The sequence below is a fragment of the Pan paniscus genome, chromosome 17 (genome assembly GCF_029289425.2).
Source record: "Pan paniscus chromosome 17, NHGRI_mPanPan1-v2.0_pri, whole genome shotgun sequence".
Classification (NCBI taxonomy): Eukaryota; Metazoa; Chordata; class Mammalia; order Primates; family Hominidae; genus Pan; species Pan paniscus.
The window spans coordinates 97,064,311-97,091,108 of record NC_073266.2 but is presented as its reverse complement, the minus strand read 5'-3'; the positions used below and the strand labels follow the sequence as shown (position 1 = coordinate 97,091,108).

Genomic DNA, 26,798 nt, shown 5'->3' with positions numbered 1-26,798 from the left:
GTTTCATTGAATTGCTGAATACACAGCTTTCAATTTTTCCATCTGACATACACATTTAGACTTGTATGGCTCTCATTTAAGGTATTACAGTAGATATGAGCTAAGTACATAAAAATATGGTTAAAGCCACAAATTAGAGATCAGAAAATAGGAAGCAAAGAGGAAAACGCTTTTGTTCCACTGTACGTATATCATGTCTGATGCAGAGGTGGCTCCGGTGTGTGCACCAAGGTAACTGAAGAGGCCACCTCTCATGTGGGTTTTTAAATTTTTTGAGAAGAAGCAACCTCTTAGAAAGTCTACCATAAATGTTTCCTCCTTCACAAGCAAATATCTGGATTTTCCATAACCTCCTACATGAAGCCTCCACCACGGCCTCCTCGGTCCACCCTAAACTGCCCGACACTGCCAGGCGCCCGGCGCTCGGCTGAGAAATGGGGTAAGAACAAGGGCGGTTCTGCCACTCCACAGTCGAGGAGCCACCACATTCTGAAAATGCAGGGTCGCAGCATCTCTAGAATCCTTCTTTACGATTCTGCATTTTTCAAAGATGCTTTGTAAAGCAGTGGAAAATAACAGCTTCTCAAGTTTCATTAAAAAGTAAGTTCTCAAGTCCAGGACCTATTTCAGCCTTCACTTATTTTTATCTTTTTCATCGCAATAAGCCACCGCCACAGGGCCTGCTATTTTTGGAAGGAGAGGACGGGACAACGGAGGGACGGCCTGACAAGTCACAGTTTTCATAAAACAAGCCCCTCATCTGGACGCAGCTGGTGGTGGGGAGCGGGACCGCCACTCGGGACGTCAGCCATTAAGACAGAATAATTTTCCTACCTTAACTGCCTGCTTCCTTATTTAGCCTGAATGTTGCACAGAATGCAAACGCCGTGTGGAAACTGCCAGGGTTCAGGGTACAGGACCATGTGCCTGGGAGATTCTGACAGGCTGTCCTTCCGCCCCCCACCGTGACGGCATGCGGGCGCGTGTTTCCACGGATCTAGTCCGTCTTATCTGCACCAAACTGCCATTCCAGTCACTCACTGGGATCATTAAACCACCACTCGCAGTTTTCCAGGGCTTTCTTTGTTCTACTAGGAAATATATGCCCCCGAATTATGAAATTCCATTTCAAACAGAATTAACAGAATTTAAAAAATAAAAATGTTAAAGCTCCTTTTAATGAAGATAAAGTGAATGGACCCCGAGGAGAGTGACGGGGTTGGGTCTCGGTAGGTCCCGCTTCCTCCTGTCCCTCTGCTACAGAAACACGATTCTTCCTCCGCCTGTTCCAGGGGGAGACGGGCACTTGGTGTGAACTGGCACTGATCAGGCGGCCTCCTTCTTTGTAGGGTGGCAGAGAGGGTCAGGATAGAATGTCACCATGTGAAGTGCGTAGCAGCAGGAGGTCAAAAGCTCCATTGGCAACTCAGAAGCCAATACGCCCCTGGTCCCCGGCCAGGCTGCAGGGGTGTGAGCCGAGCCCCCTCCGAGCCCCCATCCACCACCACCACCCGCCCACCACCACCACTGCAGGTATCCTGTGGGCCAGGGACTCCCAAAGGAGGTGGCTGGAGACCACCACTCCTGTGGGATGGGAAACTTGCCTGCCTTCTTTTTTTTTTTTTTTTGAGATGGAGTCTTGCTCTGTCACCCAGGCAGGAGTGCAGTGGCGCGATCTCTGCTCACTGCAACCTTCCAGGTTCAAGCGATTCTCCTGCCTCAGCCTCCTGAGTAGCTAGGATTACAGGAACCTGCCACCACACCCAGCTAATTTTTGTATTTTTAGTAGAGATGGGGTTTCGCCATGTTGGTCACGCTGGTCTCAAACTCCTGAGCTAAAGTGATCTGCCTGCCGTTGCCTCCCAAAGTGCTGGGATTACAGGTGTGAGCCACTGTGCCTGGCCTGCATTTTATTTTTAGAATCAGCGTCTTGCTCTGTCTGTTGCCCAGGCTGGTGTGCAGTGGAATGATCTCAGCTCACTGCAGCCTCGACCTCCCAGGTTCAAGCAATCCTCCCTCCTCAGACTCTCAAGTAGGTGGGACCACAGGTGCATGCTACCATGCCTGGCTAATTTTTAAATTGTATAGAGACAGGGTCTTGCTATGTTGCCCAGGCTGGTCTCCAACTCCTGGGCTCAAGTGATCCTCTTGCCTCAGCCTCCCAACGTGCTAGGATTATAGGTGTGAGCCACTGTACCCAGCCCCAAACCTGCCTTACTAAAATGTGACTTTCAACTAAATCTTCCTCTTACCAGAGAATCTGCCATTTTGTTAGGTGTGAAAGTTGCACTGTGGCTATGTAAGAAAACGGCTATTTAAAAAAGACACCTGCTTTGGAGGCATGCCAGGGTGGTGGGGGTGGGGAGTGAGATTGGGTTTTTTTTTTTTTTTGAGGCAGGGTCTCATTCTGTCACTGGCTGGAGGTGCAGTGGTTCGATCATAGCTCACTGCAGCCTTGATCTCCCAGGTTTATGCGATCCTTTCTCCTCTGCCTCCTGAGCAGCTCCTGAGCGCCAACACACCTGGCTAATTTTTGTATTTTTGGTAGAGGTGGGATTTCACCATGTTGCCCAAGCTGGTCTGGAACTCCTGGGCTCATGTGATCTTCCCACGTCAGCCTCTCAAGTAGCTGGGACCACAGGTGTGCGCCACCACACCTGGCTAATTTCTAAAATTTTTGTAGAGATGGGGTCTTGCTATGTTGCCCAGGGTGGTCTCCAACTCCTGGCTCACCAATCCTCCTGCCTTGGCCTCCCAAAGTGCTTGGATCACAGGTGTGAGCTACTGTGCTGGCTGAGGGTGTGATTTTTAAACATCTCAGCAACGACAACTAGATGGGAACGCCAATCCCTGCAGCCACACCTGGACCAGCTCACAGCTGAACCTGGGCAGTGCCTGGAGGAACCTGCCACTCCACTCACTCTGCCCCACGCACGTCCATGCTCACCGTGGAGATCAGCACGGCCTTCACAGGAGCCTGAAGCACAGTGAGCGGCCAGCTCAGGTGGGGACACGTCCCCGAGAAGGGACAGAGGCTAGCACACAGGGAGACGAAGGATCCATGGGCTCCACAGTGGCCTGTCCTGGACGTGAGCATGCACATGGCACAGCCAGTGTACCCTCAGGCTTCACCACGCCACGCACCTCCCCTCATGGTGAGTGTCCACGGACCACCGTGGGTGTCACCTGGAGCTCGGCAGCACACAGGCCACACACCCCCGGCAGATGCAGCCCCAGTAATGTCTGGGGAGCCCTGGGTCAGAGGGAGGAGACCAGGAGCTGCAAGGGAAACAGCCCCCATGCCTCAGGGACACTCCCCTTGAATAGTACTTCTCTAGGGCTGCCCACGAAAGACGACGTCCACGCCCCCGCCGGCGGGAAAGCACGTGTCCCTCACCACCACAATGTTTTCGAATTATCGTTTGAATCTTTAAGAGGTGCTTTTGTACCAGTTTTTAAAGTGACATTTTGTTTGAGGTTTGGGGACAGCCCAGAGTCCTCAGAAGCCTCAGAGGATGACGCGGGTATCTGGGAAGGTGGGTGGGAGGCGGGTGGAAGAGCAGAAAAGGGAAAGATCCTCAAGCCTGGTCCTTGAGAAAGCTGTGTGCTGACCCGGGAGCCTCATGCCCTGGCCGCGGAGGCCGAGATGCCCTCCGCCACGGGAAGCAGGTCATCTCCCTGCAGACCCTACAGGTGGGGGCCGGGGACGGCATCTCTGCAGCGGTCCCAGTGCCCTGAACCCGGAGTCCACCCGCTGGCATCAGCTGCTCTACGCCGACGGGAGTTGACACAGCCTGGTGGTGGTTCCGGGTATCGAGAGAGGAATTAAAATACTGGCAGTGCTCCTTTTTATTGAGAGCCGAGCGTTCGAAAGTGATACCGTTTTTAAAGCGCTCTTTAAAAACACGGCAGATACAACTCCCTGCGTCTCTAGCGAAATTCTCTGCCGGGCCCTCTCCCATCTTATAGGCACATGAGCCAGGTGGGTACGGAAGGCGATTTGGTGTGGGTGGGGTGCGGACCTACGGTCAGGACATCCCTGCAGGCAGCACCCCACGTTCACACGGGAAGGCTATTTCTTCCAGTGGACTCGGTGGCCGTCAGCGCGCCTCCCCGCAGCACATGGAGAAGGCGCCCTCAGGACCTCCCTGACACGTACAGGGGCTGAGAGCTCGAGTGGGATGAGACGTGGCTCACGTGTGCAGGCTCCACTGTTCAAACGGCAGCCACAGCCCAGAGCGCAGCAGAGGGCACAGGTGCCGCATCCAGGTGGACAGACCATGGCTCAGCAAACGGGGGAGGCACACGGGGCCCGCCGACTGGAGAGACCGCAGCTCAGCAAACGGGAGGCACACGGGGCCCGCCGACTGGAGAGACCGCAGCTCAGCAAACGGGAGGCACAAGGGGCCCGCTGACTGCAGGAGTCTCCTCCTGCCACGTGTGTGAGTCCACAGCCGCACAACGGCCAAGGCTCTGACCTCGTGGAGCCACAGATGCTGCTCCGGCTCCGGTTCGTAGCCAGGGTCGCTTCTCCTCCTTGGGAGGCTGTCTAGAAAAATTCAAGGCAAAGCAAAAGTTCGGGGTGTGTGGGTGTGGCGGAGCCTGCTGTTCTCATAAAATCCCTAAGCCTTAGTCTAAACTCCACGTGGTGGGAGAGGTCCTAGTGCCAGGTGGTGCCAGGATTTTGCTGCAGTCAGACCCTTTTCCGTTTATTTACCTCCCAGGGCAGTGCCTGTGGCGCAGTTTCAACAAAGTCCAAACACTCACCCGTGTCCTGGGGCGAGGCCGTGTCCTGGGCTCAGGCTGCGTCCTGGGGCTTGTCTCCTCAAGCCATCCTCCCTGAGGCCGGCTCCTCCCGGGCCTCTCTGTCCGCCATGCCAGGGGTCGCTTGGGCCGGAGACAAGGAGCCATTGCCGGGACAGGCTCCTGTGCCCTGCGTGCTCCCGCCACCTGCGCATCCTGGGATGGCTGCGGACGTCTCAGCTGTGTCCCATCCACTGGGCTCCTGAGAGCCAGCACACAGCTTCCTGCTCTCCCTAGGCCCGTGCCGCCCTCTGTTCCTGGCCTCCCCCAGAAGCCCCGAATCCTGCCAACTCCCTAGGCAGGTCCCGGACCCGCAGCAAGTCCATCCACATCTCCCAGCTCCACTGCACGTCCTGAGCTTCAGCAGCTCTCCTCGGGCCAGCTCGGTGCCTCACCGGCCGGCCCCCCACTGAGAGCCTCGAACCCATGCAGGCAGCTCCCCGTGCTGCAGCCAGGGGAGCACCTCTGGGAGGGAAATCCAGGCCCTGCCTGCCTCAGGCGCTCAGGGGCGCAGACGTGTCCTGGCGGGAGGCACAGCCCCTGTTGAACCGGCCCTCCACCCCTCCACAGCTCAGGCTACGTACATCCTGGGCACGGCGAGGCTTCCCTCCACGGCCGCCACTGTGCCATGGCCCTGGTGCCCTCACAGCCATTACCTGTGCCGCCCTCCCCTGGCTTAATGGAAGCCACCGTGGAGTCACTGCTGTGTGTGTTAGCAGCACTGACCCCCGGCAGAACCTGCTGTTTGCAAAGAACAGAAAAGTCACGGAGGTACGGAGACAACGCACCATGACCCATCGTGTGGCGAGGTGCTGGCCAAACTCCCAACGCGGAAGCAGCGGGGAGGGGGGAGGCAGAGTCGGGCCCTGTAATCTTCAGGACATATTGACCCCGGAGTGAAAAAAACACCCCAAGATTGAATTTCTGTATTGATTATCCAATTATTAATCTTGTGGAGGCTATTCCAACACTGCACATAATGAGCAATTCATCACAGCGAGCCGGGTGCCACGGAGCGGCGCGGCAGGAAGGCCATTAGGTTCCTGTAATTGCCGTTGGTGGACTCTCGTTAGCTCTAAATCGAATCAGCGGGATTGGCCCAGGGCACCCTGACAGACGCCGCGGGCCCACGCCAGGCCTCGCCAGCGACCACTCCCAGCCTGGCTGGGAACAGGACACTTCCACCGCAGCGACAAGACCGGCGAACGATGCCCCGGAGCAGGATGCCCCGGCGGAGGAGCCCCTGGTGGAGGATGCCCTGGCAGAGGAGCCCCTGGTGGAGGATGCCCCGGCGGAAGATGCCCCGGCAGAGGAGCCCCGTGGAGGGGATGCCCGGGTCTGTGCCCAGGGCCACACAGGGCAGGGACGCCTCCGCAGGAAGGACCTGGGTGCCCCCACACCCTGTCTTCTAGAAGAAATTCTATCAACCGACTGCTCCCAAACCCAGCAGACTTGGAAACCGAGCCTGGCAACTGGGAATGCATCTCATCCTCAGGGTTTCAAACCTCATGACACTGCGTTTCCCACATAAGCAGAAAAGACCGCTGAAATAAAAGAGAGACAGGCCCATCCCTGTTCCTCCGAAAAGTTTTTTGACCTCTAAGCCCCTCAAATCCAAACGCAAGAGCCCTCCACCACGCCTGTGGCAACCACGCAGGTGCCATCAGGTAGGGCCGCATTCATCTCACCTGGAATTGTGATTTAAACGTGAATTATTTAACTTCTCGCTTCAACTGTTCTCCCTCTCCCTACTCCGATTTTCTGAGGGCTCAGGGATCTGATCCCCATATGTGGTTTTTTTTTAGCCCTAAAGTAATTCCTAAATACTCACTCATTCTATGTCATCTTTTGAAAGTGGAATCCGTCCCATCCCTGAGTTTCCGCACGGGGGCATGACCCAGCGAACCTCACCATGGCTGCGGCTCCCGTCAGGTGACCTTGAACTGACAGCCCGGGAACTTGCTCGCTGTCCTGTCTGAATTTCCTCCTTGGGGGGGGCTATGAGTTATCTGGAAAACTAAGCACTAATTTCCTCTGTTTTCCTAAATTTGGTTTCTGAAGAAGCCTTAAAATATGTCTTCAGAAGAAAGATTGACCGTGGAGACACAGGCTCTTTCGAGATGTCTGTTCACAATAAAGGACCGAAGATCAACGAGGCTTTATGGCTGCACCAAGAGTGGTTAACTTTAAACGGAAGCAGCCTGTGAGCTCAGTGTGGTACCTGGCGCCGAGGACACTTTCCGATAAGTCTTGGTCCATTTCCAAACACCGAGGTGAGGTCAGCCCAGAAAAAGTGGGAGGGGTTTCTGAGCAGGAGCAGAAGCTGGGATTGGAGCTCAGAGCTCCCCAGCTTCGCGTTCCCTCCCTGGTCCGTGAGCTGACAGTTGTCACAGCCTCCTGCTCAGGTGTCATGGGTGTTCAGCTCAGACTGTGCCGGCACCTTCCAGAACCTTCTGTAACTTTAGCAGGTCCAGATCTAATGGAGATCACTGACCTAATCAAAGTGGTCAAAACTGCTTAAAAGAAACCCAGGTCTCTTTGAGACCCTCCTGGGAGCAGGGGTGCCCCTCTAGGCAGGGGAGCATTGCATGTGAGGCCCACGGCATGGCACTGCACGGGCGTCTGAGGAAACATCACCGGGCCGGCATCTGCGTGCTCTCCTCTCCTCCCACGCCCTCTGCATGGCCAACCCCCTCACCGCCCACTGTCCACATCCCAGGCCCAGCTCCTCCTACAGTGAAGGGGGACCTGGGGGAGTGGCTGGGCCCCAGCTGAGCTGGCAGCCCAGGGTGGGTGGCGGTGAGTTCCGGCTGGTGGAGAGCTGGCGTCCGGCAGGCGCGGTGGACATCTGCATATGTGGGTGCCAAAGCTCCGCCTTGAAGGCAGCTAGAGACAGGTGCAGAAAAGGGGAACAGGAAGTGGACGGCGGGGAAAGGACACGGGCCACGCCACTGCACAGGGGCCAGCAAGTCCCTCTCCCCGGAGCCCACACACCTCTGCGGAGGCTGCAACACTACCCAGCAATGGCGTTTCCTTCCATGCGGGTCTCTCCAATGCTCTAATTCTCCGCTTTCTCCGTACAGGACACTGCAAGAAGCACAGACACCTGGCACGGCAGTGGAGACCGACAACCCTGTCCACTCCAGCAGAGAAAAGGAGCTGAAAAGAACCAGACATCACAGTGAACACAGCAACAAAAGAGAAGGCCGCCATGAGAGAGAAAGGGAGGGAGGGAGGGACGGAGAGAGAGACAGAGAGGCAGAGACAGAGGGAGAGAGATAAGAGAGACAGAGACACACGGAGGGAGATGGAGAGAGAGAGAGATGGACGGAGAGATGGAGAGAGGGACAGAGAAACAGAGCGAGGAAGGGAGGGAGACGGAGAGAGATGGACGGAGAGAGGGACAGAGATTCAGAGACGGAGGGAGACAAAGAGGCAGAGACAGGGAGGAAGGGAGACAGAGAGACAGACTGAGAAAGAGACAGACCGAGAGACAGAGACAGAGAGAGGGATAGAGATACAGAGAAAGACCGAGAGAGAGGGGAGGGAGTTCAGACCCTCCGTGCGTTTCTGAGCCTTCGAGCACATTTTTGAGGGGCAGTCAGACTGGTGCTTTCAATTTTTCTTTTAATCCAGCATAAACACCTAATTAACAGATAGGCTCTGACAAACATTTCTGAGCTCTTTTCTTAAATTAAAACACAAAAAAAACACCTGCCCATGCGCCCCCTCACCCAACCCTCACGTGCACGCCACTGCCCTGTGGCTGCTGGTCAGGCCGAGCGAACTGCCAGGTGACGACGCTTCCTCCTGCCCGGCACCCTCTGTCCGTCCATCCCTCCCTCCAGCCAGGTGACCAGGCTTCCTCCCACCAGGCGCCCTCCATCCGTCCCTCCCTCCCTCCCTCCACCTTTTTTCTCCAGCCTTCTGCCAAGAGGAAATAACTCAGCTGCACTGGGAGTCTGGGAATCCCAGAAAACAATCTGAAATCCACAAAAATAATTGAAGTTCACTTTTACTGAGCTGTTCAGTTCCATTCTGATTTTTATTACAATGTCAACAAGAGTTTAATTTGTTTTAAAGTTTGGGTTCTTAAATCTGAGTGATATACGGTAGTTTACAGCCCGCTGGCATCAGCTACTGTGGAAAAGGGAAAGTACATAACAGGGATCCTCCGCCTGACGCGGCGACTGCGGCTGCGGGGAGTCCGGCCAGAGCGACGGCCCCCAGCTTCCCGCGGGACGGTGGCCACGTGACGGACGCGTTTCCCTCCACAGCCAGCTCCTCCGAAAGCTCCCAAAACCTAACTTCTCACATAAAAGCACTGCGGATGCGAATGCGCTCACTAACGTTTACTATTTCAGAGGGCGAGGGAGAAGGTTTTTCTTTACTGACTCGTGAGGCTTCTTGCAACACATCACGGGTGGGGGTGCAGAACCCCGGTGTCCTTTCTGGGGCTCCGGGGGACGTGCGTCAGGAACCCACACATTTGTCCCCTGGCCCAGGGCTCGTCTGTGCGCCTGCTGAGACACTGCCAGGGAGGACATCTGGGCCCATCGGTGCCAGCTGAACAGACACTGGGCTGAACTGCAAACCCATCCACTTGAGGGGTGAGGTCTTCATGGTGCTGCCCCGGAGGGCAGGGGCTCCCTTGGCAGAGGCTGCGCCAGCCAGCGCTGCACACCGTCAGCCCCATGTCTGTGGGGAGCCACAGCCTGCCGGCCACGCCTGCCTGATTTACGCGGCCGCTCGCATGGCTCCACCGGCCCCGGCACAGCCCTCTAACCCACAGTCCAGGCTGCTGTGCCTTCTCCCTCCCTGCCACCAGCTCTGAGTGCAGCCTCGGGAACTGAGCTGCTGCCAAGGGCTGGGAGCCGTGCGGTTTCCAGGCCCTACTTCCTGCCATATCTAAAATAACAGCAGCTGGGAGGGCCTGATAGGGCCTGTCTGGGGCGAAGACTTCACCTCTGGGGTGGGACGCGGGCCAGGGGCTGATAACCCCCTCCCCGCAGTGCCTGGCGACAGGGTCCTGCTCCATCAGCTCCGTTTCGGAACAAAGAGAGCCCAGCCACAGCTCTGGGGTGATAACTAGGGGAGGGCTGGCCCGGCCGCTGGGTCCATTGTCCCAGTATCAGGCTTTGATTACGGGTCCGGGGCCTGGTGGGCGGATCTTTGGAAGGGGATACACTTTCTTTGTCCCTTACTGTGTGTGAGTGTCCACACTGTAATCTGGAAGGAAGGAAGAACCCTGTTTCAGAATTAAACTGAAAAGGATCAAGAGATTCTCAAAATTCCACACCCAGACCTCCAGTAATGCAACACAGAACCACCCAGAAGCCAGGCAGGAAGTGGCTGAGAAGTTCATGCTCCCGTCTGTGTTTCTAAAGAGATTTCTTAATTAAGCAACACAGTAAGCAACTGGGAAGCACACACATTTTTATTCCCTACGAGAAATTCTGTCATGAACACTGTCATTTAAAAATAGAGCTAGACTCCTCCTAACACTCCCTACAGGACGTGGTCCAGGGACCGTGTGTTGGACGTGATGGCTTCAAGCCCGGTTCCCCCAGCACTGAGCATCTTCAGAGGCCAATGAACCACGTTATGAAACCACACTCAGCTCTCAGGCCCTGTGAAGAGAGGCTCCAAGGGCTGTGTGGAGGGCAGACGGACCCACACCCCTGGGGAGGGCATATCAGAGCAGGTGCCGGGCCAGCACAGAGGGTCCCTGGGAGAGGCCTGGTCACCGGAGGTGGGAAGATGGGGGGACAAGGCGCACAGTCCCAGCGTCTTTGCTGGGGAAGCTCAGGAGCATCTGTCCACGGAGGGAGGGGCTGACACGCAGGTGCCCACAGCCGCTGCTCGGCCGAGACCACTGTTTCTCTCCACACTGCGGCTGAGGAGGCAACTGAAACCACGCCACAGGCTCGGACCCCACGGTGAACCGCTCTTTATAAGGAGTCCTTTTGCTTGCATTAACAAAATGCTCAAAACTCAGTTGAAGAAAAGTAAAAAGCACGTGGCGTTGCTAGGGTCTCCCAGCTCCTCCCTAAACACACAGCATTCTACGGAGGCACGTTTCACACAGGTAATGCACCCTTGAGAAGGGCACAAAATTCAGTGACTTTTGGTAAAGGTGCCCAGTTGTGCCACCATCACTGCAGGTGTCAGAACACTTCCATCACCCAAGGGTCTCATCCACCACCTCTTCCCACAAAGCGGTCTCCTGCCTCTTCCCTCACCCAAGGGTCTCCTCCACCACCTCCTCCCACACAGCAGTCTCCTGCCTCTTCCCTCACCCAAGGGTCTCGTCCACCACCTCCTCCCACGCAGCAGTCTCCTGCCTCTTCCCTCACCCAAAGGCCTCCAGCACCACCTCCTCCCACGCAGCAGTCTCCTGCCTCTTCCATCACCCAAGGGTCTCGTCCACCACCTCTTCCCACCAAGCGGTCTCCTGCCTCTTCCCTCACCCAAGGGTCTCGTCCACCACCTCCTCCCACACAGCAGTCTCCTGCCTCTTCCCTCACCCAAGGGCCTCCAGCACCACCTCCTCCCACGCAGCAGTCTCCTGCCTCTTCCATCACCCAAGGGTCTCATCCACCACCTCCTCCCACGCAGCAGTCTCCTGCCTCTTCCATCACCCAAGGGCCTCCAGCACCACCTCCTCCCACGCAGCAGTCTCCTGCCTCTTCCATCACCCAAAGGCCTCCAGCACCACCTCCTCCCATGCAGCAGTCTCCTGCCTCTTCCATCACCCAAGGGTCTCGTCCACCACCTCCTCCCACACAGCAGTCTCCTGCCTCTTCCATCACCCAAGGGCCTCCAGCACCACCTCCTCCCACGCAGCAGTCTCCTGCCTCTTCCATCACCCAAAGGCCTCCAGCACCACCTCCTCCCATGCAGCAGTCTCCTGCCTCTTCCATCACCCAAGGGTCTCGTCCACCACCTCCTCCCACACAGTGGTCTCCTGCCTCTTCCATCACCCAAGGGTCTCATCCACCACCTCCTCCCACACAGCGGTCTCCTGCCTCTTCCATCACCCAAGGGTCTCGTCCATCACCTCCTCCCACACAGCAGTCACCTGCCTCTTCCCTCACCCAAAGGCCTCCAGCACCACCTCCTCCCATGCAGCAGTCTCCTGCCTCTTCCATCACCCAAGGGTCTTGTCCACCACCTCTTCCCACACAGCAGTCTCCTGCCTCTTCCATCACCCAAGGGTCTCGTCCATCACCTCCTCCCACACAGTGGTCTCCTGCCTCTTCCATCACCCAAGGGTCTCATCCACCACCTCCTCCCACACAGCAGTCTCCTGCCTCTTCCATCACCCAAGGGTCTCATCCATCACCTCCTCCCACACAGCAGTCTCCTGCCTCTTCCCTCACCCAAAGGCCTCCAGCACCACCTCCTCCCATGCAGCAGTCTCCTGCCTCTTCCATCACCCAAGGGTCTCGTCCACCACCTCCTCCCACACAGCAGTCTCCTGCCTCTTCCATCACCCAAGGGTCTCGTCCATCACCTCCTCCCACACAGCGGTCTCCTGCCTCTTCCATCACCCAAAGGCCTCCAGCACCACCTCCTCCCATGCAGCAGTCTCCTGCCTCTTCCATCACCCAAGGGCCTCCAGCACCACCTCCTCCCATGCAGCAGTCTCCTGCCTCTTCCATCACCCAAGGGCCTCCAGCACCACCTCCTCCCACACAGCAGTCTCCTGCCTCTTCCATCACCCAAGGGTCTCCAGCACCACTTCCTCCCACGCAGCAGTCTCCTGCCTCTTCCATCACCCAAGGGTCTCATCCACCACCTCCTCCCACGCAGCAGTCTCCTGCCTCTTCCCTCACCCAAGGGTCTCATCCACCACCTCCTCCCATGCAGCAGTCTCCTGCCTCTTCCCTCACCCAAGGGTCTCATCCACCACCTCCTCCCACACAGCAGTCTCCTGCCTCTTCCCTCACCCAAGGGCCTCCAGTACCACCTCCTCCCACGCAGCAGTCTCCTGTCTCCAGAGCTGCGCCTTTTGTGGATGTCTTGCAGGCATGCCTGGCTTCACTGTGCTTCAGACACTGCTTTTCACAAACGGGAGGTCTTTGGCAACCCTGCACCAGGCACGTCTGTGGGCACCACGTTTCCAATAGCAGGTGCCCACTTCATATCTCTGTGTCACGTTTCAATAATGCTCATGATGTTCCAAGCTTTCTCATTGCTATCATATCTGCTGTGGAGATCTGTGATCTTTGGGGTCACTGTTGTCATTGTTTTGGGGTACCACGAACTGTGCCCATCTAAGATGAAGTGAATGGATATGAGCTGGGTGCGTCCTGACTGCTCCACCGACCAGCCATTCTCCATCTCTTTCCCTGGGCTCAGGCCTCCCTATTCCCTGAGACACAACCATACTGACATTAGGCCAATTAAGAACCCTACGACAGCCTCCAAGTTTTCAAGTAAAAGTTCAAGGGCAAGGAAAGGTCACACGTCTCTCACTTCAAAACTAGGAATGATTAAATTTGGTGAGGAACACCCGTCGAAAGCCGAGACAGGCTGACAGCTCAGCCTCCTGCGCCAGTCCAACTGTGAATGCAGAGGAAAACTCTAGACAGACAGAAGTGAAAACCGCTGCCCTAGTGAACAACACCGATGATAAGAGGGCGGAACAGCCTTATTGCTGATACAGAGAAAGTCTGAGTGATCTGGACAGAAGATTGAACCAGCCACAACACTCCCTTAAGCCAAAGCCTAATCCAGACCAAGACCCTCGCTCTCTCTGTCCTACGAAGGCTGAGAGATGAGGAAGCTGCAGGAAAAAAAGTTTGAAGCCAGCAGAGGCTAGTTCATGAGGTTGAAGGAAAGAAGCCATCTCCATACCATAAAAGCAAAGACGAAGCAGCCAGTGCTGACGGGGAAGCTGCAGCGAGTTCTCCAGGAGATCTGGCTGAGACCATTGGTGAAGGTGGCCACACGAAACAACAGATTTTCTGTGCAGACAAAACAGCCTTCTATTGGAGATGCCGTCTGGGACTCCCACAGCTGGAGAGGACTCAGTGTCTGGCTGCAAAGCTTCCAAGGACAGGCTGACCCCCTTGGTAGGGGCTCATGCAGCTGGTGACTTTAAGTTGAATCCAGTGTCCATCTGCCACCCCGAAAATCCCAAGGCCCCTAAGAATGACGCGGAATCTCCTCTGCCTGTGCGCCACCCATGGAGCGACAAAGCCCGGATGACAGCACCTCTGTTCACAGCATGGTTTACTGAAGGTTTTAAGCCCACCATTGAGACTTAACTGCTCATAAAAAGAGCCCTTTAATAATATTACTGCTCACAGACAATGCACCTGGTCACCCCATGCAGGTACGAACACTGTTTTTTTAGACACATTGCTGGTGCACACTTTAGAGACTCAGTACAGTGTGAGCGTCACTTTTATATGCCCTGGAAGCCACACACTCCAGCGGCTTTCTTTTGCCATACTGGCCGTATCCCAGTGGTCTGAGGCTGAACCTGCGACGTCTCTGAGGTGTGCATGCAAGGGAGCCACTGAGTCTGTGGTCTCGTGTGTGGATTTTTCCCAGAGCATGAGGGTTTCCAAATTCACCTGTGTCCTGGCGTGCTCAGTACTCATTCCTTTTGGGGATGGATAACACTCGGGTGAGGATAAACTCCACTTTTCCTCTCTCTTCCCCACATGCTGGGCATTGTGGTTGTTTCAGATGTTTGGCTAAAGAACGCTGTGAAGGACAGTCATGTACAAGCCTTTGTGTGGATGTGTGCGTCTGTTTCCTTGAATACATACCTAGGAGTGGAACTGCTGGGTCACATGGCAAGTTTCTTCTAAGAAATTTCTTTAAGAAACTGCCTAAGTGGCCGGAATGTAATGCCATGTTACACTCCTGCCAGCGAGGCTTCAGGGGCCCAATTTCTCCTCGTCTCTAAAATTGGCTGTTGTCTATCTTATCTCCTAAAGCCACTCAAATGGATATAAAATGGTATCTTATTGAAATTTACAATGTGCATTCCCTAATAACTAGTGATGTGGAGTATTTTTTCATGTGTTTATTATCCATTCCTATGTCTTGTCTGGAGAAATGTCTATTCAAATCCTTTGCCCAGTTTTTGATTAGGCTTTCTGTCTTATTATTGAGCTGTAAGTGTTCTTTGTATATTCTGGATATAAGCCCTTTATCAGATAGTTGTTTTGCAAACACATTCCTCTAGTCTATTGCTTATCTTTTCATTTTCTTAATAGTACTTTTGAAGCATAAAAATTTTAAATTTTGATGAGGTTCCATTTATCAAGTTTTTATTTTATGAGCTGTGCTTTTGATGTCATATCTAAGAAACCTCTGCCTAATCCAAAGTCTTGAAAGAGTTCCTCATGTGCTATCTCCAAAAACGTTTGACTATTTCGGCTCCTACTAGTCCAAGATCAAGTTCATTTTCGGTGCGTGGTGTGTGTTTTTTTGCATGTGGCAAATGTCCCAGCACCACTTGTTAAAAAGGCTGTCATTTACTCCAATTAAATGGGCTTTGTGCCTTTGTCAAAAAATCAACTTACCGCAGACATAAGAATTATTTTGGGGCTTTTAATTCTGTGCCACTGATCTATGTGTCCTATGCCAATACCACACTGTCTTGATTATTATAGCTTCACAGAAAGTTCTGAAATTGCGAAGTGTAACTCCTCCAACTTTGTTCTCTGATTTCAAAATTGTTTTGGCTATTCTGGGTCTTTGAAACTCCATGTAGATTTTAGGATCATTTTGTGAATTTTAGAAGAAAAAATTGCTGGAGTTTTGATGGAGATTGCACTGATTCTCCAGATCAATCTGGAGAAAGCTGCCATCTTCACAATATTGATTCTTCTGTTCCATTAACATGCAATGTTCTCCCATTTATTTAGATCTTAACTTTCCCTCAGCAACGTTCTGTCATTTTCAGAGTATAAGTCCTTAACTTCTTTAAAGTTATTCATATTTTATTCTTTTTAATGCTATATCGTAGATAGGAATTTTTCCTTGATTTCATTTTTGGATTATTCCTTGCATATAGACATAATTTATTTGTACCCTGGTCTCACATCTGATGACCTTGCTACACTTGTTTGGTAGTTTTAACAGTGGGTTTTCCTTTACTTTTTTTGGAGGGGGGAGGGGGGGCGGGGTGTAGGCAGATTTCTCAGGATTTTCTACATATAGAATCACGTTTTCTTCCAATAAAGACAATTTTACTTTTTCCTGTCCATTCCGGTTGCCTTTTATTTCTGTTTCTTACCTGGCTACACTGGCTAGAACCTCCAGTACAAGGCTGAGTAGCAGCAGTGAAAGTGGCCACCTCTGCATCCTTCCTCATCCTAGGGGAAAAGAAGGTCCTCCGTCTTGGACGATTCATTGTGATGATCACTGTTTTTTTTTCTGTGTATGACTTTGATCAGGTTAAGAAGTTCCCTTGTGTTCTAAGTTTGTCAAGAGATTTTATCATAAGTTGGTGTTGGATTTTGTTAAATGCTTTTTTTCTTGCATTTATTGAAATGATCATGTGGTTTCTGTCCTTTTTCTATTAATATGGTACATCACATGACTTCATTTTCTGATGCTAAACCAACCTTGCATTACTGGGATAAATCCCACTTGGTCATGGTGTAAAATCTTTTTTTTTATGTTGTTGGATACAGTTTGATAATATTTTGTTGTGGATTTTTGCTCCTGTGTTCATAAAGAATATTTTTCTATAGTTTATTTTCTTACAATACTTTTGATTTTGGTATTAGGGCTATACTGGCTTCAGTATTAGAAGTGTTCCTTCTTCATTTTCTGAAGAGTTTGTGGAGTATTGGCACTGGTATTATTCTTGTAATGTTTAATAAAATTAACCAGTAAAGCTCTCTGGGTCTGGGCTTTTCTTTGTGAGAATATGTTAAATTATTAATTTCTTTTATTTCCCTGCTATAGGTCTATTATACTTTTCTGTTTCTTCCTGAGTCAGTTTAGGTAATTCGTGTCTAAGAATGTTTCCATTTCATCCAGGTTGTTTAATCTGTTGGCATAAGGTTATAGTATTCCCTTATAACCTTTTGATTTTTGCAGGGTCAGTAGCAATGTCCCCTCTTTCATTCCTAATTTTTCTTGTTAGAAAAACTCATTAAAGTTTTGTCAATCTTGTTGTTCTTTCAAATAACTAACTTTGGTTTTATTGATTTTTCTCATGTTTCTATTTCATTGCTTTTTCTTCTCATCCTCAGAATTTCCTTTTTTCCACTTGCCTTGGGTTTTTTCTCTCCTTTTTCAACATTTCTAAGGAAAAAGCTTAGATTATTGATTTGAAATCCATCTTATTCCTCATATAGGCATTTAAAGCTATAAATTTCCCTCTAAGCACTGCCTTACCTGCATCCCACAAATTTTGATATGTTGTGTTTTCATTTGCATTTAGTTCAAAATATTTTCCAATTTCCCTTATACTTTCTAACTTCACTCATGAATTATTTAGAAATGTGTTGTTTAGTTTCCAAATATTTGTGGAAATATCTGTTGTTGATTTTCAATTGATATCCATTGCAATCAGAATATTTTGAAATTTATTAAGGCTTGTTTTATGGCATAGTAGGAAGTCTATCCTATGTGCACTCTGTAGAGTGTCCTACAGATGTCTTGTAAAGTTGGTTGATAGTCTTAAGTGTTTTATATCCTTTTGATTTTCTGTCTAGTTGTTCTATCCATTAAGAGTGATATACTGGTCTCCAGCTATTATTTTTCAACTATGTATTTCTCCCTTTAATTCTGTCAGTTCTTGTTTCATGTATTATGGGGCTCTGTTATGTGCAAATGTGTTTATATCTTCCTGTTCAATGTATCAGGTTTAAGATCAAAGAGAACATGACTACTGACAGTTCATTGTTTCTAGTAATATTTTTATCTTAGAGTTTAATTTGTCTGATATTAGTGTAGCTACTCCAAATGTCTACATTAACTCTGCCTATCTTTTTCATCCTTTCACTTTCAACCTATTTGTGTCTTTAAATCTGAAGTATGTATTTTTTCCATTATCTCCATATCTCTTTTGATTACTATTACACAGTATCTCTTTATCATTTTACTTTCAACCTATTTGTGTCTTTAAATCTAAAATATGTATTTTTTAGACAGCATATGGTTGTACCCTGTTTCATTCTGTCTTTAACATCCAGTCTGACAACATCTACCTTTTTATTGGGGTGTTTATTCCACTGACATTTAATGTGATTATTGATACGGTAGGATTATGTTTTCCATTTTGCTATTTGTTCTCTACATGTCTTGTGTAACTTTTGCTGTTGTCATTGTTTCTATGTTCCTTCATTACTGGCTTATTTTGTGTTACACACATATTTTCTAGTGTATCATTTAAGTGCATTTTTTGACATTTTATGTGTGTGTGTGACACACTCACACACATATATTTTCTTAGTGGTTCCTCTGGAGATTACAATAAACATCTTAGTCAAAACAGTCTATTTCAGATGAATACTGAGTTCTAATAATATGTAAAGACTTTGCTTTGCTGTAACTTCCTTCCCCACCCCTTCCTTTGTGCTACTGTCACACAAATTGTTATAAGCACATTGTTATCAGCACAGGTTTGCAATCGTGTCTTATGCAGTTTCCTTTTACATCAGTTCAGAGAAGAAAAGTTTAAAACATGTTTGTGCTGTCTTTTTAATTCACCTATGTAATTACTCTCACCAGTGCTTCTTACCTCAGCCTGAAGGACTCCCTTTAATATGTCCTGTAGGTCAGGTCTGTTGGCAACAAATTCTGTGTGTCTTGTTTATCTGAGCACAGCTTTGTTTCTTCATCTCTAAAGATGAGTTTTACTAGATATAGAATTCTTGGTTGACAGTGGTTTTCTTTCAGCATTTTGAATGCGCCGTCCCACTGTCCTCCGACATCCACGATTCAGAATAAGCAGCTGGCTGTTAATCTTGCTGAGCATCCCACGTACTGAGAAGCTGTTTTCCTCTCACTGCTTTTGGGATTGTCTCTCCCTTTGACTTTCAACAGTTTGGTTTATGTCTGTGTGTGAGCTGCTTTTAATTTATACCATTTGAATTTTGTGAACCATTTGGATGCACTGAATAATGTTTTCCATCAAATTTAGGAAGTTTGGGGCCATTATTTCTTCACGTATTTTTTTCTAATCATCTCTTTCTGTAACTCATTATGCATGTGTATATGTGTTTACAGCATCTCACATGCTCTGAGGCTTTGTTCATTTTTATTGATTCTTTCTTCTTTCTGTTCCTCAGTCTAAATAATCTGTTGATTTTTAAGTTTGATTCTTTTTCTCTGCCAGCTCAAATCTATTGTTCAGCCTCTCTAATGCATTTTTCATTTACTTTTCAACTGTGTAATTTCTATTTGGCTTCTTTTTTTAAAAAAAAATCTCATTATGGATATTCTCTATCTGGTGAGATATATTTGCCACACTCCCCTGTAATTTTTTAAATACAATTTCTTTCAGTTCTTTGAGCATATTTATTGCAGCTGATTTAAAGCCTTTGCTGGTCTAATACCTGAGCCCTCTCAGGGGCTACAGATTTTTCTTCCTGTGAATGGGACATATTTTCATGTTTTCTTGCATGTACTATAATTTTTTGGTTTACAACTGGAGATGACAACTAATGCATTGTAGCGACTCTGAAATGAGATCCCCCCCCCAATCCCCCTCCAAATAGGACTTGTTGTTTCTCGGCTTCCCCTCTCCTTGGTTGTTGCTTATGTGACTCATGACTTTCCTGGACTAATTATCTAGATGCTGTATTGCTTGCAGAATGTGGACGCTGAGTTTTCTGTTCTCTCTGTTTTTAAATCTTGTTTCTGTCTTTAAGCCAGGCTGCCTAGGGATCACCCTCTGGTTAGCAGAGTTTAATGGTCTGCTGTTACCAGACAGGAAGTTTCCTTAAATCCTTGAGCCACGAAGCCAGTCTCCTCCCTCTAATCACAAAACCTGTGTGTCAGGACCTGCCTCCTAGCCACAGGCAGCTTTACCTCTCACTTCTGCTTGGTGGGGTTTTGAGGTCAGCCAGAGAAGAGTGGCTGGGGCCCTCTCTGTACCGAAGCCTTCACACATCCATTTTCGTATGTGCCTGGGAATCTCCAAGGTTTTTCAAAGTCCCCGGGGTCACCTGGTCTGGCCAGGCTCTTGTTTGCTCCAATGTCGATCGCAGCCTTGGGGCAGCTCCCATGATCACGACTGCAGCCAACGGTGATTGTGCCTCGGAACGGGCCTTTTCCAGGAGCTCCATGACCAGTCCAAATGTGGACTGCATCCTGGGATGGGGTTTTCAACAGAGCCCAGCTCCTCCACGGTCTGTGCTGTCACTGGCTTTCCACGGCTGTGTGCCTCGGGGCTGGAGCGGCCCCAAGTGAAGACGCTGCCATCCTGTTCTTCCCCCTGGGGCCGCTCTTCCTTGAGTGAACGCATCTGTGTTTGTTCTGTCCTCTTGGCTGACTGCCAGATTTGGTGGTTGATTTGACAGTGATGCTGTATTTTTGTTGCTTTGGGGGAGAGCTGATTCAAGATGCTCTCCAGCAGTTTAGAAGGCCTGCTTCTCTCCAGTCCTTCTTATGGAAACGTGCCTTAGCAAACAGTCAGAAATTCTCTGAAGAAAAACAGACACCATGCTCCCCTTCGGCTTGCAAAGCCAACTCACACTTGGATGTTAGGAGTTCTGAGCGGAAATCTTTGCTCATCACATCTCTCTAGTGGGAAGAAAATACTCAACGGTAGAGCTGGGACCCGCGAGACTCGCATGCGGGCCTTGGCGCTGGGGTTGGGGCGCTCCTGGTTCTGCCTCATTGACTGACTTGGAGCAAGTCCAGCGGCATCTCTCTGAGCCTCAGTTTCCCCCCGGAAAGGGGGGTGGTGAGCACCGGCAGTTCTGCCTGCCCACAGTGCCATTCTAAGGTTGAACACGCACAGGAGAAAATGTACAAAAGGTCACTATGGAACGTACAAAGGCTACACGTCCAGGACGAGCCTAGGACTGTGATCTGGGTCTTCCATTTGCTGGCAAGGATGTGCGACCTCAGGAGTGAGTCTCTCAGCATTGACAGGAAGAAAACACTACAGTTCCGACTGTCCCCTCTTTCTAGCCTGGGCTTGGTGGAATGTGTGAGTCAGCTCCTCGCTGCTCCTCGGGAGTCCATGCGCAGAAACGCACTTTGCTATCAGGAAGATCACCTGAACGTGCCCGTGCTCGAGCTCCAGGGAGAGCCAAGCACCCAGCTTGAGTGGCCCGGCCCTGGCTGCCCTGGCAAGAACATGGCTGTCTGACAGACACGGGCAGAGCCCTCCACTGCCCCGGCCACCCCTCTCCCTCTGACGGGCGATCGGCCTCTGGGCGCTGAATGTGGCTGTTATGCTTTTTAAATACCTCGCTCATGGCTTCACGCTCTGGTACCCCAGCACAGCAGTGCGACATGCTGGCTCACAGATCTAAGCATGTCTGTAAAGAACACTCGTTCTCAAATAAGGAAGCTCTTTGAAATGTCTACACATTAGGAAGAGAAAACGTATGGCGGTAGGAGGAAGCTAGGCAACTTGATTTGAAATGGAGACAATGCCACTTAAAATGTTTCTGTAAAGTTTGAACCCATCTGTAGGAGGAAAACAGAGTGCATCTACACCAGAAAACACAGCGTTACAATGACACACTTGCGAACGCCTTACTACTGTTCACGGCTTGCCCGTGTCACAGCGACACACCCGCGGACGCCTTACTACTGTTCACGGCTTGCCTGCGTTACAGTGACACTCGCGGACGCCTTACTACTGTTCACGGCCTGCCTACGTTACAATGACACACCCATGAACGCCTTACTACTTACTGTTCACGGCCTGCCTACGTTACAATGACACACCCATGAACGCCTTAGTACTGTTCACGGCCTGCTTACGTTACAATGACTCGCGAACGCCTTACCACTGTTCACGGCTTGCCTACGCAAGATGACAAAGGCATCGCACACACGCCCCACACTGCCCAGACGCGCAGTCGCGGCTGAACATCAGGGCTTTGTCTCTCTTTGCTGCCTGCTGCCACTGGCCGTGAATTTTCTTCGGCACAAAATAGATCTAAACAGTGCTCATTGCCCAAGCTCTGTGAAATCTCTCCAGCTCTTCCCTCTTGCTTCCTTCCACCTCGTCCCTATGTCTCTCCCTCCAGTTACTGATTTCAGACAGCTCTCCACTTAACGCCGAAACAAGCTAAGACCCACTTTTAAGGAGTCAAAGGCAGAAGATGAATGGCTGAAAATGATACCCCCAAATTTCCCTTCCAAGTACACAAAATTGGACTGTAGACTGATATTTCAACTAGAAACGGCATAGAATTCAAAACATTCTGTGTCCACGGTGAATATCTTCAGGCAATTTAAAAAAGCGCCCAGAACCTCACAGGCCCCGAGGAGCAGCCCGTGGGCAGCTCACAGGAGCGGGCACCTCTCCTTTCTCCCGTGCCCACCTCAGGGAAGGACGGAGGCACTGTGGCCTCACAGCCTGCACGCCACGGCGGGAGACCTGCAACAGCACCCACACGGCATGTGCACGGCCCATGCAGCCCCTATTTTTAGAGAGCCTTGTTCAGCACCCGTCTCAGTGCCATCCTTGCCATTTCCTCAAGGGGCAGACTTGCCACTGCAGCTGCCCCGGGGTTCTCCAGCCATGGGCTCCATGCTCACCCGGCCGTACCAGGTTGATGGGGGGCGTGTGCCCGCTCTCGCCTTCCCCCGGCCGTACCAGGTTGATGGGGGGCGTGTGCCCGCTCTCGCCTTCCCCCGGCCGTACCAGGTTGATGGGGGGCGTGTGCCCGCTCTCGCCTTTCTCACTGTCCGTCGCGGTTGCTGGCTGAGACCAGGTGGGAGCGAGTTTTCTCGACAGGAACTGAAACGCGTGAGTCAACGTCCGTGCCTCACCCACACGCTGCCTGGCGCACAGGTTTGGACGCGGCCTCTGGTGGCTGCCTCACCTCGGGCACGTCACAGGGTGGGCTCCCTGAGGAAGCAGCTCCGGGCCTGGGGCTGGACGGGCTCTTGGCGTCGGGGAGCTGCCTCTTCAGCGGCCTCCGGAGCACCCGCCCCCGCAGCCCGGCCCGCCCTGCCGACAGCAGGCTCCGTCTCCGGGTGGTGTGCGGTGTGATTTTTACGCCTTGAAACCCCCACGCAGCGGTCCCGCGGCACCAGGCACTGACCCTAATGAATGATTCGCACGGCCGAGTCCACTGCTCCATCCATCACGCGGTAGCCACCGTCTGCGACGTTAACGACGCTGCGTGCTGGATGGCGGCACACAGACGCTTTCAATCCTCCTCAGCCGCGGGGAAGGCCTCAGACCTGGGCGCCGGGCCAGGTTAGTAAAACTTTCCATGAGGAGAGCTTTTTGTTCTCCGGAGCAGCTCCGGCTCAGGAGGAGGGGCAGGCGAGGGGCCAGTTCACAGCCCAGACTGCGGCAGACACGCTCCGGCCGCCTCGTCTACCTGCTCGTTGTTTTAATGACATGGAGACTTTGAAACCCAAGTGCTTCTGAGGGACTGAAAGGGCCGATTGTGGCAGAGGCCGTGCGGCGGTCCCGGGGACACAGGGAGGCGCCCGTGGCAGACCAGCCCCGCGCCAAGGGACGGCCGCTTTCCTCACGAGGCTGGAGGAAGGGCGCCCACTTCAGCGGCACAGACCCGTGGGCACCGCAGCGAGCCCCGAGCGCCTCCGTTTCAGAAGACCGTCCCCGCAAATGCTCTCGGCGCGCGAGCGCGTGACACGGGGCCGCCCTCGCTAACGCGTAACTCACCGAGAGTCCGCTCCAGCGGAGCCTCCTCACGGCCCTTCTCCACGATGCGGAATGCGTGGAAATCACGTTGGAAAAGGAGCCACACAGAGCTCTGTGGCATTTTTTCAAATCTACATTTAAAATAATGCAAGATACAGAAAACTACTGTTTAAAAACTGAACCTCTGTGGCTCGGCCATGCTCGAGAAGTCTGAGGGGAAAGCTCAATATTCAGGAGAAACAAAGACGACCTCATTATTGGAATTTATTTATGGGCCAAGCACTTCTGAAACAAAACTTGGGAGTAGAAAGGACTGGAAAGCAAAGAAATCCTAAAAAAAAAAAAAAAAGCTGGATTCATTTTTCTTTTTTCTTTTTTTTTGAGATGGAGTCTCGCTTTGTCACCCAGGCTGGAGTGCAGTGGCGAGATCTCAGCTCACTGCAACCTCCATCTCCCAGGTTCGAGTGATTCTCCTGCCTCAGCCTCCCAAGTAGCTGGGATTATAGGCAGGCACCACCACGCCCAGCTAATCTTTTTTTTTTTTGAGAGGAGTCTCGCTCTGTTGCCCAGGCTGGAGTGCAGTGGCGCGATCTCAGCTCTCTGCAAGCTCCGCCTCCCAGGTTCACGCCATTCTCCTGTCTCAGCCTCCCGAGTAGCTGGGACTATAGGCGCCCGCCACCACTCCCGGCTAATTTTTTGTATTTTTAGTAGAGATGGGGTTTCACCATGTTAGTCAGGATGGTTTCGATCTTCTGGCCTCGTAATCCACCCGCCTCAGCCTTCCAAAGTACAGGGATTACAGGCCTGAGCCACCGCGCCCAGCCCCACGCCCAGCTAATTTTTGTATTTTTAGTAGAGATGGGGTTCTACCATGTTGACCAGGCTGGTCTTGAACTCCTGACCTCAGGTGATCCACCCACCTCGGCCTCCCAAACTGAGCCACCGTGCCCAGCCTCATTTTTCATTTTGAGGCTTGAATTCTTTGAGACACACAGGATGTGGGCTGTGCGTGACCTTCAGGTTCCCGCGGCCGAGCAGAGGCTGCCACAGAGGAGGCTCCAGTGTGAACTGCCCTCCTCAGACCCCTCAGGGACGCAAACACAGACACTGTGGACCCCCTACCCACACTCTGCAACTGGACACTATTCTATTATTGCCTTTTAACTCCACATTCCTGGAAAACAAAATCAAAACCCAAACAAAACAAATGAAAAACCAGTACGCACAGAAAAAGTTCTATGTCCTCATGGGCAGGCCGTTGTCAGCATCACTGCACGTGAGGAGCCCCGGCTTGTCTCTGGCTGCCTCTGCACAGCTGTTCATGTGAAGCAGCAAGACCCTGAAGTGATTTAATTCATGGACCCACAGCTCTGATTCTGGTCAGGCAGACGGAAGTCTCTCAAACATGGCTGGGCGCCCAGGGGCCGGGGCTGAGTCCCCGGCCCCACGAGGACATCCCAGACGCTGGCCTGTCTCCCCCTCTCCCCGCACGCAGCTCTGCGATCCACCACTGCTTGGTTCGCAGAGGGCTGGAGACTAAATCTGCACCCCACGCCAGGCTCATTGTCCCTGGAGGTGGCGGCCAGGCCGGCGGAACGCAGAAGGGAAGCCGGGGAGGCTGGAAAGTGGACCCGGCAGGGCTTCTGTCACCTGCCATGCTCATGTCCTGCCACAGGCACCTCACGGGGCTCGGGGCTGGCCAGGAGGTCCCTGGCCTTGTGTCCCATCGGCCCATTTACAGATAGTCAGAGGTGTGTCTGAGTCTTGTCCCCGCCACACAGCCTTACTTCTCTCCTGTTTCCTCCAACCCCAGCTTTTCGCTCTCTCCCTGTTGTGTAAACTAACAAAGACACAGCGACGCTTTCCACCCGCTGAGGACACTTGGCACGCACGGCACCGACTTGACCTGGGGTTCGTGTTGTTTCTGTCTCTCATCTCTGCTCCTTCTCCAGGTGCTGGGATCGTCCCTTGTTGGGGCGCCCTATGCTTCCCATCCTTCTCCGCCCCCCAACTCCAGGTCACGCTTGCCTGCTTTCTAAGCCAGCGACTGAGCCCCAGGGTGGCTGCTGAGGTGCCCGATTCTCTTAGGGGTTGTGAAATTAGACAAAATATATATTAATACTAAACAAGGACTACCCACATTCACCCTAGCCTGCCTTCCCTCTCCTGCTGTCCCCATCAAGATGGCTCCTCGCATTTTCGTGGAGCTTGTTGGGGTCTGGGCTCCCTCTCCCGCTGTCCCCATCGAGACGGCCCCCAGGTACACCCCCGCGTTGCCATGGAGCTGGAGTCTCGGGGACTCAGAGTTCCACCTCACAATTCAGGTCTTCAGCCTGCGTGAGGCTTTCCCGACACAACCCGGGCCCTGACCTCGTTTATGCCACGGCGTTTGTGAGCCTGGGGTGTGGGTTCCAGGTTCTAGGGACCCAGGGCAAGCCAGAGGTCATCTGCAGGGGAGGGGCCGACCCAGACTCAACCCTGACCCGGGACCCTTCCCAGCCATGTTGGTGGACGCTCCAGCCATCTTCTCACAAGGACAGGCAGCGACCCATCTACGGCTCCATCCACCCAGGACGCGGGAAACGGCTCGGCCCATGTCATTCTCAGTGAAGGCTCCATCCACTCGGCTCCGACAGAGCAATAAACATTTGAATCTGCTTTTCTCACCGGGAGGAACAGGTGTCTAGAGTGGGTGGACGTGCCCCCAGGTGCTCAGGAGGAACCTGGAGTCCACTGCCTGGTGCCTGTCTCCCAGGGTGGCGGCAATGTCAGGCCTGTATCAGGGACTACCCCACCGTGACTGAGAGCCTGAGCCTGCACCAGGGACCACCCTGCCCTAACCCAGAGCGGGGCCTGCACCAGACACTACCCCACCTGCACCACCTCAGCCCCCAGGACCGTCCCCTCCCCTTCACACACACCACGAGCAGAACTTCCTCTGCCATGCGCCCCGCCTGCCTGCCTGTGAAGGACCGAGAGGGGCTGTCTGCCCACGGCGGGAGGGGGGCGGGGGGGAGATCAGGCCACAGCTGACACTGCTTCCAGCTGCCTGAAGCCTTAACTGCTGTGGTCCTGGCTGAGCATCGAGGGACCTCACAGGTGGAGATGAAAGGGACATTACCACATTACCTGCACACACTTGCCATGTCATAGGGAGGTGTCTGCACAGGTATCCCAACCTCCATCCCAACCCCGACCCCCAAAG

The 26,798-nt window shown here is 52.3% G+C and overlaps 1 protein-coding gene across 6 annotated transcripts in view; it reads right to left on the bottom strand.

The window, feature by feature from the left end:
- NFATC1 (nuclear factor of activated T cells 1) overlaps positions 1 to 26,798 on the bottom strand; it is a 136,346-nt gene that overhangs the window by 11,668 nt on the left and 97,880 nt on the right. The gene's annotated exons all lie outside the window — the stretch shown is intronic.